The sequence below is a fragment of the Coturnix japonica genome, chromosome 21 (assembly GCF_001577835.2).
Source record: "Coturnix japonica isolate 7356 chromosome 21, Coturnix japonica 2.1, whole genome shotgun sequence".
NCBI classification, from domain to species: domain Eukaryota; kingdom Metazoa; phylum Chordata; class Aves; order Galliformes; family Phasianidae; genus Coturnix; species Coturnix japonica.
The window spans coordinates 582,030-596,398 of record NC_029536.1 but is presented as its reverse complement, the minus strand read 5'-3'; positions in this window follow the sequence as shown (position 1 = coordinate 596,398).

The following is a 14,369-nucleotide window of genomic DNA, read 5'->3' as shown; positions in this document are numbered from 1 at the left end:
CGAGACTGATAAATGTTCCTTTTGAACTTTGGCACAATAGGGGAGACAATTAAACTCTTAACATTTTTAATCATGGAATTTATTTTAAATGTGTTAGTGGAAAGAAAAGAAAGCACAACTTTATATGTACATACATATAATTTTTTGTTACAGAAGCTGATGCTAGGAACAGATAATGCAGTTCAATAAACTGAGCTCTGATGTTAAGGATTCAAACCGAGCCTCAGAACATGGGCTGAAATTGGCAGCCTGCAGTGAAATTTGGCATTGCTGGCGCAAACCCTCCATCACAGCAGCAGAGAATGGCATGAGTTGGGTTCTAACCGTGGATGGGGCAGGCACAGCACTGTTCTTTTGCAGGGCTGCTCCTTAATCCCAGGCTCTGAGCTCCTAAACCAGTGCCTAAAAGCATCGTCACCCATGGCACAGGCCCACTGTGAGATCTGCTACAGGGCTGATATGCACCAGAGCCAGGTTTGCCTCTCAGCCAAAAAGCACATGACAGCTCCTCTATCTATTAAGGAATTAGAATTGTTTCCCTGATAAACCACTCAAAAAGAGAAATAATCAATCTGGAGCAATTTCATTAATACAGACACCATCGTCTTGTCTTTTTTTTGCAATAAAATGTGACTTGTCTGCTTGAGCTCCAGTTATGCATTTTAACTCAAATCATGCTGGGATGAATAAGTCACATTCACCCTTGAAGTCTGACAGCATTACTAATATTTGCAATTTAAATACGGCAACTGCTTGCAGAGCATGAAATGAACATTACACAGCCAAACACAGCCCCGGCGCCGCGCTCCCCTGCTCTCTTGCTTCACTTGTTAAAAAACAAAACAGCTCTCTGATAAAGCACTTGGGGTGCTTGTAAAGGCAGAGGCACAGGGTGTGCTGAGGGGATGGAGGGAGGGGGTGATGCTCAGCCAGGCCGGGAGCAGCGCTCTCCTCCATAGAACAACATTGGAAAGGATCTCTAAGATCCCCAAGTCCAGCCCCATCCCACCATGCCCACAACCACAGCCCTCAGTGCCACATCCCCACACTGGGGATGGTGACACAACCACTCTGCTGTTCCTTTGCCCTCTGTCTTGTACTGCTGTCCTGGTGATGCTCCTGCCCTAAAGGACTGCATCCTACCAACCACCAAAGTACAGTTCTCCAATACACCCCATTAAAACCGAATGAGAGCACTCGGATCATTGTTACTACCATAATTACCAAAGGAATTAGTAATGATAAACCGCCTAGTGTTAAAACACTGGAGGCTTAAAGAGCCATCCAACACACTTAACGGCTGTGTAACATTTTCTTACTTAAGAGCCATAAAATATTTATAAGGAATGGCAAACTCGAGGCGGAATGGAGCACTTTTCATGGGAAATACCCACAGGAGGATGCTCAGAGCAGCGGCTGCAGCCTTCCAAAGCCGTACCCTAAAGCAGCTGCCCCAGATGTGCTGTGTTTGAGGTCTGGGAAGAAAAGGAATGTCCAGCCAAGGGTCCTGCTCTGCTGGCTGCCCTGGGATCAGCCAAGGGCATGGAGAAGGGCAGAGCATAAGAGGCACTCTGTGTAAGGAAGGATGTGTGGCATTTGTTGGATAGGAGTTCCCATGGGCTGTGGCCTCTCTGTTGGCCTGCCCCAGCCCTGAGCTGCTCGTGGGACTAAAGGACATCAGTGATGCCTTTGTTTGCAAGACCAAAATCAAGGCGAGAAGGGGGAAAAAGACCAAATGTATCAGCTTGGCAGCTGAGCCAGCTCCCAGCCTGCCACCGGCTGATAGTGGAGAACATAGCCTTAATTCCTCCTGCACTGGCTGCAGCGCAACAAATCCCCACATCAGCACAGCACCAGGCTGAAGCGTTTGTACCAACAACCCCCCAAACAAGTCCCCAGCACATAGCAGCACCGGGGGCATCCCTGACTGCAGCTGCACCCAGAGCCAACAGCACCTTTTCCTTCTCAAAGTCATGATAGGGGACATTCATCTCCAATGCAGCAAAGGACCAACAATGTTCCTGGAGAGCAGATAAAGCTCGTGGAGCCAGGGAGGTGAGAACTGATTATTGCAGCCTCAGCAGGGCTCGTGGCTCAGTAAAGGGCCAGGGGAGGATGGCAGAAATGCTATAGCAGAACTCTGTGAGCTCTGCAGTTCAGCACAGCCCAAGAGAAGCAATCCTGGTGCCACACGGCTCCCACCTGCAGGCAGCTTTATCTTCCTGACAACTTAATCTTTATATGCTGCTGACAACAATATATGTAATTACAGCTCTTTGACGTAGCAGATGTAAAGAGCACCCAGATATGGGGGGGAGGGAAGAAAGCAAACAGTGCTGCCAAGCCAAGAGCATCCTCATGGATAGCCCTGGAGGTGGGAGATGTGCTACAACACTGAGGTGGTGCCAGGGAGGGGGGATGCCATGGGTTGGACTGTAGGACTACATCCCTACAGTGGCCACATGGCTGCATCGCCACTGACTGCACTGCCTGAAACTTTAATTGCTGATAAATGGCAGACAAGAAGGTGAATTATTGTGTTCCTAAAGGAAATGTAATTAAGGGTGAACACAAGGGATTTATTGCTTGATTCACGCTGCTGGGAGCCTCCTACCACAGCCCCACACAGCCCCAACCTGGCCGGGACCTGCTGTTGTATGCTGTGATTTCAGGCTGCTTTTCCTCCAGCACATCAGGTTATTTATGTCTGATTATCTCTATTGCATAACCAGGTTTTCCTCCACACACACAGGAAGATTTTGTTCATTAATTATTAGATTTCAGCCCCCAAAGAGCAAATTAAAGGAAATGAATATGCAAATCTAATCCTTATAAACTGATACAACTGGAGCTGCAGCTGGGGGGGGGATCAAAGCTTCTCTGACATTTGTCTCCCAACTCTGGGCCTTATTTTCCCCCCCACCCTTATGACTTCCTCTCATTTGTGTGTTTTTTTGCACCAGATAGAGGTAAAAATAGACCTGCGAGAAGCTTGTAAGAAGTTCTGAAATCTATTAAGGCAGGAGATTATCGCTACAAAAATAAGGCACAATAATATGTCATTGACTTACAACAACAAAATCCCAGCTCATCTGTGGGAGGGTTCCAAACTTTGTCCTTTTGGATGCATCCTCCTATTGCCATGGAAACAGGGCAGTCTGTGGGCTGTCGGCATTTCCAGCCCTTATCAAAGAGTCGGAGCAGCGTCTGTGTTTCTCCTTCCCTCCCTCCTCCCCACCCATGGCTTTGGGGCAGCTCAGACCCAGACTAATGGCAGCTCCCAAAGTGACCCGAGATCACCACATCCACACCAGCATCCCTCCAAGGGATGTAGCCTTAAGCTACAGGTTTGGGTTTTTATTTCCTTCTCTGAGCTGAGGATCCTTAATGATATTTTGAATAACTCGTTTAGAATGATCTGATGTGGGTTGCCAACAGCTGGTAAATTCCCTTTCTACGAGCACATAAAAGAGAGAGGAAAACTTGTCTGTAGGAGTAGCAAAGCAATTTGTAAAGGCGCTGTTTGATGTAGATGTCCCTGAACTATGAGTGCTGCTAACGTCCAGCCCACACTTACTGTGTTCCACGGGATTAGAGCTTCATCCATTATGAGTTTCTATGGCATCCACAGACCCAAATCCCACCTCAGCCACTGCCCCACAGAGGGGAGGATGGAGCCCCACATGGAACCCAAGCACTTCTATTACCTCGACAAAGGGCTGCTTGCAAAACACAGCAACTGCTCCTTAAACAGAGAATTGTTCTTTGATTCATCAGGTCCAAAACATTCCCAAAAGGCTCTTCTGGCTCTGGGCTCCCAGGCAATGCACTCTGTGGGTGGGAAGGTCACCAGCAGCGAGCTCAGCACAAGCACAGCCTGAAAGACAATGGAAAATTATTGCTTTTCAGAGCCCCCACCCACCCAAGCTCTCCATCAACGCTGCCTTCTGATAAAGAGCTCTAAACCTCCACAGAAGTCTTAGTTCAATCCAATGGACAGCCAAGGTGCAAGACAGCCCCAACTCTACGCACAGAGCCCCACTGCTGCACTGTCTCATCCCCATTGAGCACCACTGCAGATGAGGAGTGGTGATAAGAGCACGTCTGCCACGGGGAAGTGATGGAGCACAGCAGACTGTTTGGGAACGCAGTGCATGGCACGAACTGTGCAGCATCACAGATGGCCTCAATTTGGGGCTGTAACTTCACCAAACAAGCTATTTCCACCATTTAAGCCCTTCCAATTTCACTCTTGGGAATCCTGCGGAATAGAGAGGAAAGTAAATTAAATGAGCTGCCTGCTTTGCTCCCTGCCTGGTGCTTTGCTTTGCAAAAGAGTTCTCTGTAGCCCATGCAGGGTCAGCCCTACATGGAAGTGGGTGCTCAGAGAGGAGGATTTGCTTGGGACCTAAATCATTCCACAGAGCCCACAAAGAACACTTGCAAAGAGAACATGGGATGCTGAGGGAGCAGAGCCCAGCACAACACCCCATGGCCACAGGAATTGAAACAGGGACCTCCAGAAGGGAAAAAGTGAGGCAATATCATTAAAAAGAGGGGGAAAAAAACCTCAACTCTGCACACAGGAACATTTTTAACAAATATCCCATTAGCTGCCAGCAGGATTATTTTTTTCTTAGCACGCTGAAGTGTTCAGTGAGCTTCAAAGGGAGCTGCACGGCAGCTTGGATGCTGCGCTCCCATCTGTGCAATGCCACATTCAAATTAACAGCTAAGCAAGAGCAGCCCCCGCCCCAATTAACTCTCCCAGCTCCCTTCCTAAGCCTTCCATTTCCTCTTTGCTGGTGGGTTTGGTTGGTTTCCATGCATCCAGTGGGAGGCTCCGCGTCCCTCTGCAGCCACCCTACACAGGGGAGGGGAAGGAATCCTCCCCAGTGACTCTTTCTGAGCAGTTTCTCTTTATAAACATGGGAGAAAAACACCTTCTTGGCATCCAGACTGGATGTAAATTAGGTCAGTGCTACTGGGACGTGCACCGTTGTCATTATAGCGAGGAATTACAATCAGCATCTTCTCTTGACAAGAGGGCTCAAATAAAAAGAGCATTGGAAGTGAAATGAGCCTGCAGTTACCAGCTGCCCCATTAGCCAACCTGGGGGACACTGCGGTGCCTCCCACCCACAGAACAGGAGATAAAGAACCAAACAACACCAGATTTGCCCTGTGGGGTTTGTCTGAATCCCAACAGCACATTCCAAACCTGGAAGGGCCATAGCAAAGCTGTGCCCATCTGCTCTCCCTATCCCAGAGCACAACACCTCTCTGCACCACGAGGTCCAGCGTTGCTCAGCAGAGCTTAAAAGTGCTAAAAAAAAAAAGGCAGAAATTTACCAAACCACTTTTTAAGCTAAATTATGCTGCACTTCAGAAGATTAAAGGTTGTACAAAAGCCCGGAGCCCCCGAGTTATTGGTCTCTGGGAAAATATATGAGCTGGCGGAAGCTGCTCTATAGATGCTCTCAGAGTACTGGATGTAATGGATTTCATCATTCTCTTCCACAGATTGAAATAAAACAGCCCTTTCATGCAGAATGAGAACCAATATTTCATGGCAAACAGTTATTTGTGAAACCATCCAGCAGAAAACCTCCGGATGGGATTACCCAGCCCTGCAGTGCTGCTGTGTGCTCTGGGGATGCCCATATGATGCAGGATGCAGACCCACTACCAGCATCCATGTGGTCTGGGATCCTTCACACCAAACCTATACGAGCAGAGGTGCAGCCCTGTGTTTATTTTCACCTCCTTACATTGACCTTTATTAGAGCACCTTCTCTCACACAGCTCTCTTTACATTGGATTGCAGCAGGGAAAGCCATGGCTGCCCCAAACCAAGCATCTGTGCTTTGCCTGCATCACTTCCAGGGGCCCTTGCATGGAGCAGTGAGCAAATAAATGCTTGGGCATGGCAGCAACGTGGGCTGATGACTGCTTGGATAAAGCACAACATGCTGCCAGCCTAAAGGTGCCCACGTGCCCGTCCATCATCTCCAGCTGATAGAATTAAATGCACAAAGCCCCATGTATTATACAGCGATCAATAAGACTGCAGTGCCAAGAAGAAATACGTTACCACTTGCCACACGCACTGGGCTCCAGCCCACTAAACCCTCAGCTCCTCAGTTTCTAATATCATTTCAGGCTGTCAGGTTTTAATCCTCGCAGATGACAATGAATCTCCCAATAAAGTACCTATCAGACACAAGCAGCAGCCAAAACGCATCAGGATTCACAAAGCAGCAGCACAAGGAAAAGGCTGGGCAGCAGCGGGGGCCGCACACCGTCACATCCTGCATCCCATCCCAACCCAGAAAGGTCCTGTTACACCTTCCTGACCTGTGCCACAACCACAGAGCAGAGCCCTGCAGGAGGAAGGGCTGCTTGCAGAAGGGATGCTCACTAGGGCTCTTATAAGCCCTTTCCTGCTCTGCCCAGCTGCAAATAGCCACACTGACATGCTGCAGCCGTCCACCTGCTGGTCCATCACAGCACTTGGATCTTGCCTGGAATTCCTCAGTAAATATTTGGAAGCGGGGGGGGAATAATGAGAGGTTCCTATGAGCTCCCAGCCAGAAGAAGCCGTCGGCTGAGGCAGTGCCATCCGCGGACTGAATGCACTTGGCTGCGTTTTGCCCGTGATCTGTGCCAGCCCAGCCTCTGCTAATAAGTAATTAGGAGATAATTAACATTTGTAGCATACAGTGGGAAACATCTGGGCCTGATAATGTATGAGATGCCTTCAAGGGTGATTAATGGGTTCTGGAGAAAGGAGAACGGTGGGCAGCCCTGCAGAGCATCGTATTCATGGGGATGGGTGGGGGTGGCCCAGGGGAGCCCCTCAGGTAGAACATCTCCCAGCCAGGAACCAGAGATCAGCATCAACCCACACTTAGAGGAAAAACAGAGGGCACTTCATTGAGCTGGGATTTATTTTATATGGCTCCTACTTAATTAAGCACTTCATTTGCATAACCTTACACAGTTAGTCACTTCTGTCATAATGAAATCCAGCCATGTGCAAACAGTTAGCAAAAAATAACATACATAACTCAAACTTATGTTTGTTGTAAAAATGGTTTTACACGATGTGGTTAAATAGGCCCTGACGTACAGCCCAGGACTGACTTTCCTTCCCATCTACGCAGAGAAATAAATCTCCACATTGATTGTTAAGGAAATGATTTCAAATTTTCCGAGTGCCATCGGTTTCCCTTTGGCACATTCTGTTTCCATCTGATTACTGGGCCGCAAAGATCTGGAGGGGAGGATGAACTATTGGGCTTCCAACAATAACTCACAGATTTATTTCCTTGTAAATTATCAAAAGGCCAAACCAACAGCATGTCAGGGGTCCTTGAGGCCCAATGTAACCTTATTAAGCCCTTCTGTTGGTCTTAAAGGTTACCTGTGCTCAATCTCAGCCTCTTCTGCCTTTTAAACAGCAGTGTGTGTGTTGAATAATGAAGCCAGGGACTCGAAAACACACACAGACACGTATGTATTTTTAGAGCAGTTTTGACCTTCTGCTGCTTGCTGCTTGTCCCCCGCGTGGCACCGCAACGCAGATCCTTGGTGACACCACTCAGATGCTCGCAAGCAGCCTGGGAGCCGACGCTGCAGGGCGGCCATGCGGAGTGCGCAGCGAGCGGATGGTGACGGGGAGCAGCACCACATGGTGTGACATGCAGCAAAGCAGCTGCCAGCAGTGCCAGGCACTGGGGACATGGGGACAGTGGGGGGGGGGGCTGAGCTTTCCACACCCCATCCTTTTCTATCCTGGTGTTTCTAGGACCCTCGCTGCCATCACTGCTGGAGCAGGGATTTCCAAAGGATGCAGCATCTCCCAGCCATCACTACAGGTGAAGCTCTCCCAGGGCATGGGGGCTGCACAGACTCATACAGCAGCTGGGAGGTGTTTGCAAAGTTCCTTCCTAACGCTGCGTTGCTGCTGGTGGGCTCTTGCTCCCAGTCCCACAGCCACAAATGAGCTCCCAGTGCCTCTGCTCTGTGCCGCGGTGCTCAAAGGAGAGCGATTGTAAAACATCTATAAATATCCAGGAAGGTAAATGCATTAACCTTATCTTGATCCTGGAGTGTAATTACATAAAGTCTGGTTCCCAGGTAAATTAGCGCATTAATAACTATTTTGTTCCTGTAATTACGATCATCCCCTCCATCTAACAGCTATTTGCCAACTCGGCTGTGCACACAAGGGCACCTCTGCTGTCACAACACCATGAGGTGTGCAGTGCTCCGGAGACATCCTGCCATGGCACTCTGCTCCATGCACACACACACCCCAGCAAACCTATTCCAGACTATAAGGCCCATTCATCCTTCAGAGAAAGATGCTCTGTGTGCCTGAACACTGGGACAGTCCCTCCTGCAGACTGGCACTGCTTCACAGACTGCTTTATTGGAGTCAGTGGGGATCTGGTCTGATTTGGGACAGGAACTCAACTTCATGCCTACAGGGATGGGCACCTGGGGGTGGGCAGTGAGAGGATGGCAGTAGCCAGGGGTGGGGGCCCAGGGATGCTCACAGCAGTGCCTCTCAGTGGTGAGGATGCAGCACCCCACTCTGATCTCTATGGAAACCCAATCGGAGCTGCAGGGAAGGCTTTAATTTGAAGTGCTTATTTGGCTGAGACCCTGGGAATAATCAACAGGAGATTAGCTGCATTAAGAAGCAGCAGGGGTGGGATGGTTCGCAGCAAATGGGTGCCAAAAGAGTAGCTGATACAATTAGGCTACGAAACCTGCTACTGGAAGGCACTGCGCGGAGCAGGGCGAGCCGCTCGCAGCGATGATTTATGTTATTAATTTAGCCCCTCTTTTCTATGTGCTATTTATCCACAAAGAGCCTTTAGTTGTCCCGGATTTGTTTGTTAATGTGATATGAGGGGGCACTGAGGCCATCACCCCAAAGCATTTCCCTTTTGGCAGCACTGGAATAGGGGCACTGTGGGTATCAGCAGTGCCACAGCACCCACACGGCTCTGCTGGGGCCCAGCCCTGCAGTGAATCCTCACCTAACCCTAATCCTCCTGTTTATCCCACAGCAGCAGGTGTAAATTTCAGCCTCTGTCCCAAAGGGAGCTGAAAGCAGCAGTAAAAGCAGAGGGCTGCTTTTATGATCAATTTCCTTTTACAGCCTTTCTTCAGCAAAGCAGGTTTAACAGCAGGGCACGGCTGTTACAGAACCCCTGGTGACATGGCTTCAGATGGGAAAGGTGACCCAGCCGAGGTGCTGGGATATTCCCAGCCATAGGAGATATCTGAAGCAATGCATGGTAACAGTGCAGCTCTATCCTCTGTAGCACACCCAGCTGGGTCTCCTGCCCAAGCTTCCTATAGAAAGGAATCATTTCTATAGAGAAAATCAGCATGAAAGTGCAAAATACTCTGTGACACACAGAAATGCGCAGTAAAAGTACCAGAGACCTGACGTGGACTTCTGGCATCTTCCTTCCCCATTTGCAATTCTATTTGTACTTTGGAGATAAACAGAAGACCGCAGCCTCCCGGGCTTTTATTCGGGGACTTTTCATTTAATTTAATTATCGAAGTATTTTTCCCTTGAGATAAGATCTGCGTGACATTTGATAAGCCAAACCTTCTGGCGCAGTCCACTCTCTTCATGCATCCAGAGCTGGCTGAATACATTTACAAGAGCCAATAAATGGGGCTGACGGGAGGAGGAGAAAGAACGTCCTCAGAATGAGACTTCAAAGATAAACTCATACATTTCATAATGAGTGATCAGGAGGGGTTTCAAGCTGGAGAAAAGCAGGGTACAAACCAACTATTATCCTGTGAGCCCATCCCATGGCTCCCCCAGCCCTTCTAAACAGGGCCAGATCACATAGCAAGGATGTGCAGTGAAGATGCCTTCCTCATTCCATCCATCCTGGATGAATGGGAGCACGGCAGCAGGCAGTTCTGGGGCTCTTCATCTCCTCTGCTTTCTCTTGGAGATGTTAATAAAATGCATTTCCTACAGCCATTGTTTCATTTATAGAACCTTCAGCCTGGTTTTGATTGAGTGCACTTAATATAGTTGCTCTTGTTGTATAAAAGATTTTGAGCCCGGTATTTGACAGCCTTGATCTCAAAGAAAGCCATTAAGAGTAGTTTTATCTCCGGGTTTTGTAGCCATTAAATCAGTTTTTTATCAAGTCGCTGGTATGCTTTCAGGAAGATGTGTGGGAGAAATGGGGAATAAACCTTCCAAATTCAAATGTTGGGACTGCTTTGCTGTATTTGAGCTAAATGTTAATAACCAGAAAGGGACTTTTCTCTGCAGTAGAACATTATACTCCTCACTTTAGAGCACTGTGGGGCACGAACTTCCAGGGGACGTGAGCGCATGGTAATCAGCCTGATCAATATTCCACACTTATTCCTTCTGGAGGGATGGAAACATGAATCACTCCTCCACTTCAAGCACTGCAGGTCCTGGGAGCTGCAGACTGGGGGCTGCCTGTGGGTCTGTGTCCTGGGGGGGGGGCTGGACCATCAAGCCCTGTGATTGCTGAGCCCTGGGGCCACCAAGCCCTGGGACCACTGAACCCTGCTTGGTGCCACCAAGCCCTGGGACCAGAGCTCAGCCCTGGGACCACAGCTCAGCCCTGGGACCACAGCTCAGCCCTGGGACTGCCACCCGCTGCCTCGCTTCCCTCCAGGTTCACAAATCATCCCCCACAGCCCTTTCAGATTAAACCATTTTTCTTTTAAGGAGATTAGCTGTGGCTCTCCATGCAGGGAAATGAATTGGGCCGCAATTAATGTCACTTCCCAGTTTGCCTGCTCCCTTCCTGCGAGCCGTGAATTAGAGCTGAAAGCAATGCTGACCATGTCCATAATGCTCTGTCACTTCAGAAATAATTTGGTTGTCTTAAAGCTAATATATAATTACCACCAGCAAATATTTCTCCTCCGTGAAGCCCAATGGTTCCCTGGAGTCATCTTGCACAGTTTTTCAGCAACCGTTCCTGTAATCGGGGGCGATGTATCTGAGACTTCCAAATCAAAGCCTACAAATGCTAACAGGCAAATCTGGGTGGGCACTGCTGGGTCCTGGATGGGAACAAGAGGATGGAAAGGTCACAGTCAAGGAAAACCTTGAGATAATCATTGTGAGCAATGGCTGAAGGCTTCCATGCACTTCACGTCATGTGCTCAGAGGAGGTGGGGAGATGAGCCCTGCCCTGGCACAGCCCCATTGCCCATTGGCCCCCTGTGCTGGGTGATGCAGAGTGGGCTCTGCCCAGAGCCATCGATCCACCATGTGCCTGCAAAGCCAAACCCAAATAGATTCGTCTCAGGTGAACCAAAGCATTTCACTCAGATTTTGACCTTTTAAAGCAAATGAATAATGCATTTGAAAATAAAAACTCATTTCAGACTCGAAAATCACAACACTTCCAGCTGGAAATGCCAGGGCAAAACATTATAACACCTAATTTCTCTGATTCCTGACGTGGAAAATCTGTTCAGAGCAGCACCTTTCTGCAAGAGGGGTGAGCAAAGCCCTGGAGGGGCACCTGGGCCCCACATCACTGCCATCTCACAGCCATCCCCTGCTTGTCATTGATTGATGAAATGATGTACTGGGGTGTAATTGCTCTGTGTATTGACCAGGATGCTCAGTACCAGCTCTGTGAGAAGGTTCCATTGGTGGCTCTGGAGCTCATTGGCATAGGGGCTTTACAATGTGCTCTCTGCCATGAGCAGCACATGAAGACTGCTAGCTGGGGAGGTGAGGATGATGATGCAGATGGAGGAAGGCCCCTCCATGGCTGCCCCCCTGCACCCAGCCACCCTCATAGCTCCCAATGCACACAGCTGCCCTGCACAGCAAAGGCTCGTTAACAGATTGGAGAACGTTTGCTTGATGTTGCGGTGCCATTTTCCAACAAGTCTCTCATCGTTCAATTTGGCAGGCAATCTGAATACCCATTTGAACTAATAAAGATACCCGGTAACATCTTATTCCAACACTGGCAGGCTCCCAGCTGACACCACGGTGAGCTTTTGTTCAGATCGGGTTTTCTCAATTTCATCCTCAGAAAGGGAGAAGAAAACGACGCAGCTCCCCCCATCCACACTGTTGATCTCCTCCCCCCTCTCTCTATAACACCTGCCCAGGAGCTCAGCTCAATCCTGTGCCCCCTTCCTCATGCAAATGCCCCCCAGGGACGAGCCGAAAGTTTTGGGTTTGTTTTTCAGAGCTGTGCCCCCTTTTTTTTCCCTCTTTCCCCCTTTTCTCATCCTTTCTTATAAGACAAATCTGAGACCGGCACCACTTCCATCCAGAAATAGCCCTTCTCCCACTGCGCTGTGTGAGCGTTTAGCGGCTCTCAGCCCCCGATGCGACACAGCAGGGGATGGGATTAAGGGGCCATCAGGGGCCTTTATGGGCAAAGAGCCTTCTTGGAACTCAGTGTGATGTCTGGCACCGAGGAAGTTCGTATTATGGGATGGCTGCCTGGTGGGACATGGCTCCCTGAACCTCCAAGTCTCTGAGCACTTCCATCTCTCATAGCATCCATCAGAAAGGCTCAATTCAATACCAACCTATTGCTTAAAGCTGAGCTTTCACCCCCACCACACTCACAGAGGTGGCTGCAGTGCAAGCATAGGGCACACTGGAGCAGCTTTGATAGCACCCTTGCACCAGGCTGGAGGAAAAATGATGCCAGGAGTTTCCTAGTGAAACACCACTGGTTTGGGACAGGAGTATGGGATGGGGGGAGGTGGGCAGCCTCCCCAGCAAGCAGCATTCTAAACCAGCTTGATTGGAGAGGCCAGCTGCATTCAGCTGCCTTGGCAGAGATAGGCTGTTTTAATCTTCTAACCTGACGGGAAGTAATTACACCACTCCTGGCTGCTTATCTTAAGAGCCAGAGCTCTTCGGTGCTCTCCTACCAGCACCTGGAACATTCCCTGCTCACACCTGAGCAGCACAGCCGGAGCAGGTCGGGCTCCAGGGCTGGGGAGCTCCACCTCCCCTCTTTGAGAAGCCCATTTTAGATGCACTCAATGCTGGTGCACTGAGCAGAGGTGCTCTCCCATAGCAGATAACTGCCGACCTCTAGAGCTGGGAAGGGCTGCATCCACACTCAGAAGGGAAATCCCTCTACCCTTGAGCCAGGCAATGCAAGGTCGCTCCCTCACTACACGTCCACACAGTGATTAATTACAGCACAGCAGCACCAGGCAATGTTTTTATTTCTAACCCCACATGGGCGGTGTAGAGCATGGGAAAAACCAACACTGTAAACCCACATCTATGAGTGCTGAACCGGGACGGAGCACAGCAGGGATTGTGCCTGATCATGCACCAGAGACAATATTTGGGCTTCCAAAGGGAATCACCAACACGTTATTTGTTCTGCTTGATAGGTAAAGTTCAAGTGATGCTCTGCAGCCACGTCCTGCCTGGGTAAGCAAATGAATTTTGATGCATTTTTCCTCTCAAAAGCCCAGGATGGGGGAATTGGGGTGTGGTGTAGGATCCTCCCCTTTATTCTGCTCTTTATAGGGCTCTGGTTATTTCCATCCACATTTATGCACATAAAAATAGACGTGGGCATAAATATGAAAGCAGATAATTAACTAATTAACCCCCACTTGAAGTGATGCTCCTGATGAAACAGTTGGACGGAGGGTTTGCTCGGTGCCTTCTCTCTGCTTTGGATGCTTCAGAGCAACTCCTGCAAACACAACCGAGACAGCCGCAAAGGGAGGGCAGAGCAGAATCTGTATGAGAGGTGGGCAGCCCCAAAGGTTGGATTAAGCACCTGGCAGAGCTTCAGAGAGTTCCTTCTCTCACCTCCAGTCAATCCCGCAACCTTCGCTCGACCCCTATGAAATTACCTCCGTTAAAGAGTCGCTCTGAGCGCTTCATTTGCATTCCTCAAGAAACATCGGGAGAAGAATCAGTCGCACGTTAAGCACGCGGTGATGTCATTAAGGGGGACAACTTCATTAGTAAGCATGAACAAAAGCACCATAACCACTCCTGCCATCACCATCTCAGGGCTGTGCAGAGCCCACAGGAGCAGCACTGCCCCTCCAGTGCCCTTAAACCCGCTCCTAACTGGCCTGAGAGCTTCCCTTTAAGTTCAAAGAAAGTACAGCTTAATTAAAGCTAATGTAGTGAGAACAAACTAATAGGCAGCAGAAGGGGATGTTAAAGCCCTATAATGATTTATGGTACTTTGCATACTGTATGGAATGCATTCTGGGGGGGGGGGGGAAAGGGAGCGCAGTTGTGATCTGCATTTCCCCTTTAGAATGGGGGACCTATGGACCTTCCCCTCTATAGCAGCCAAGGATAAAGC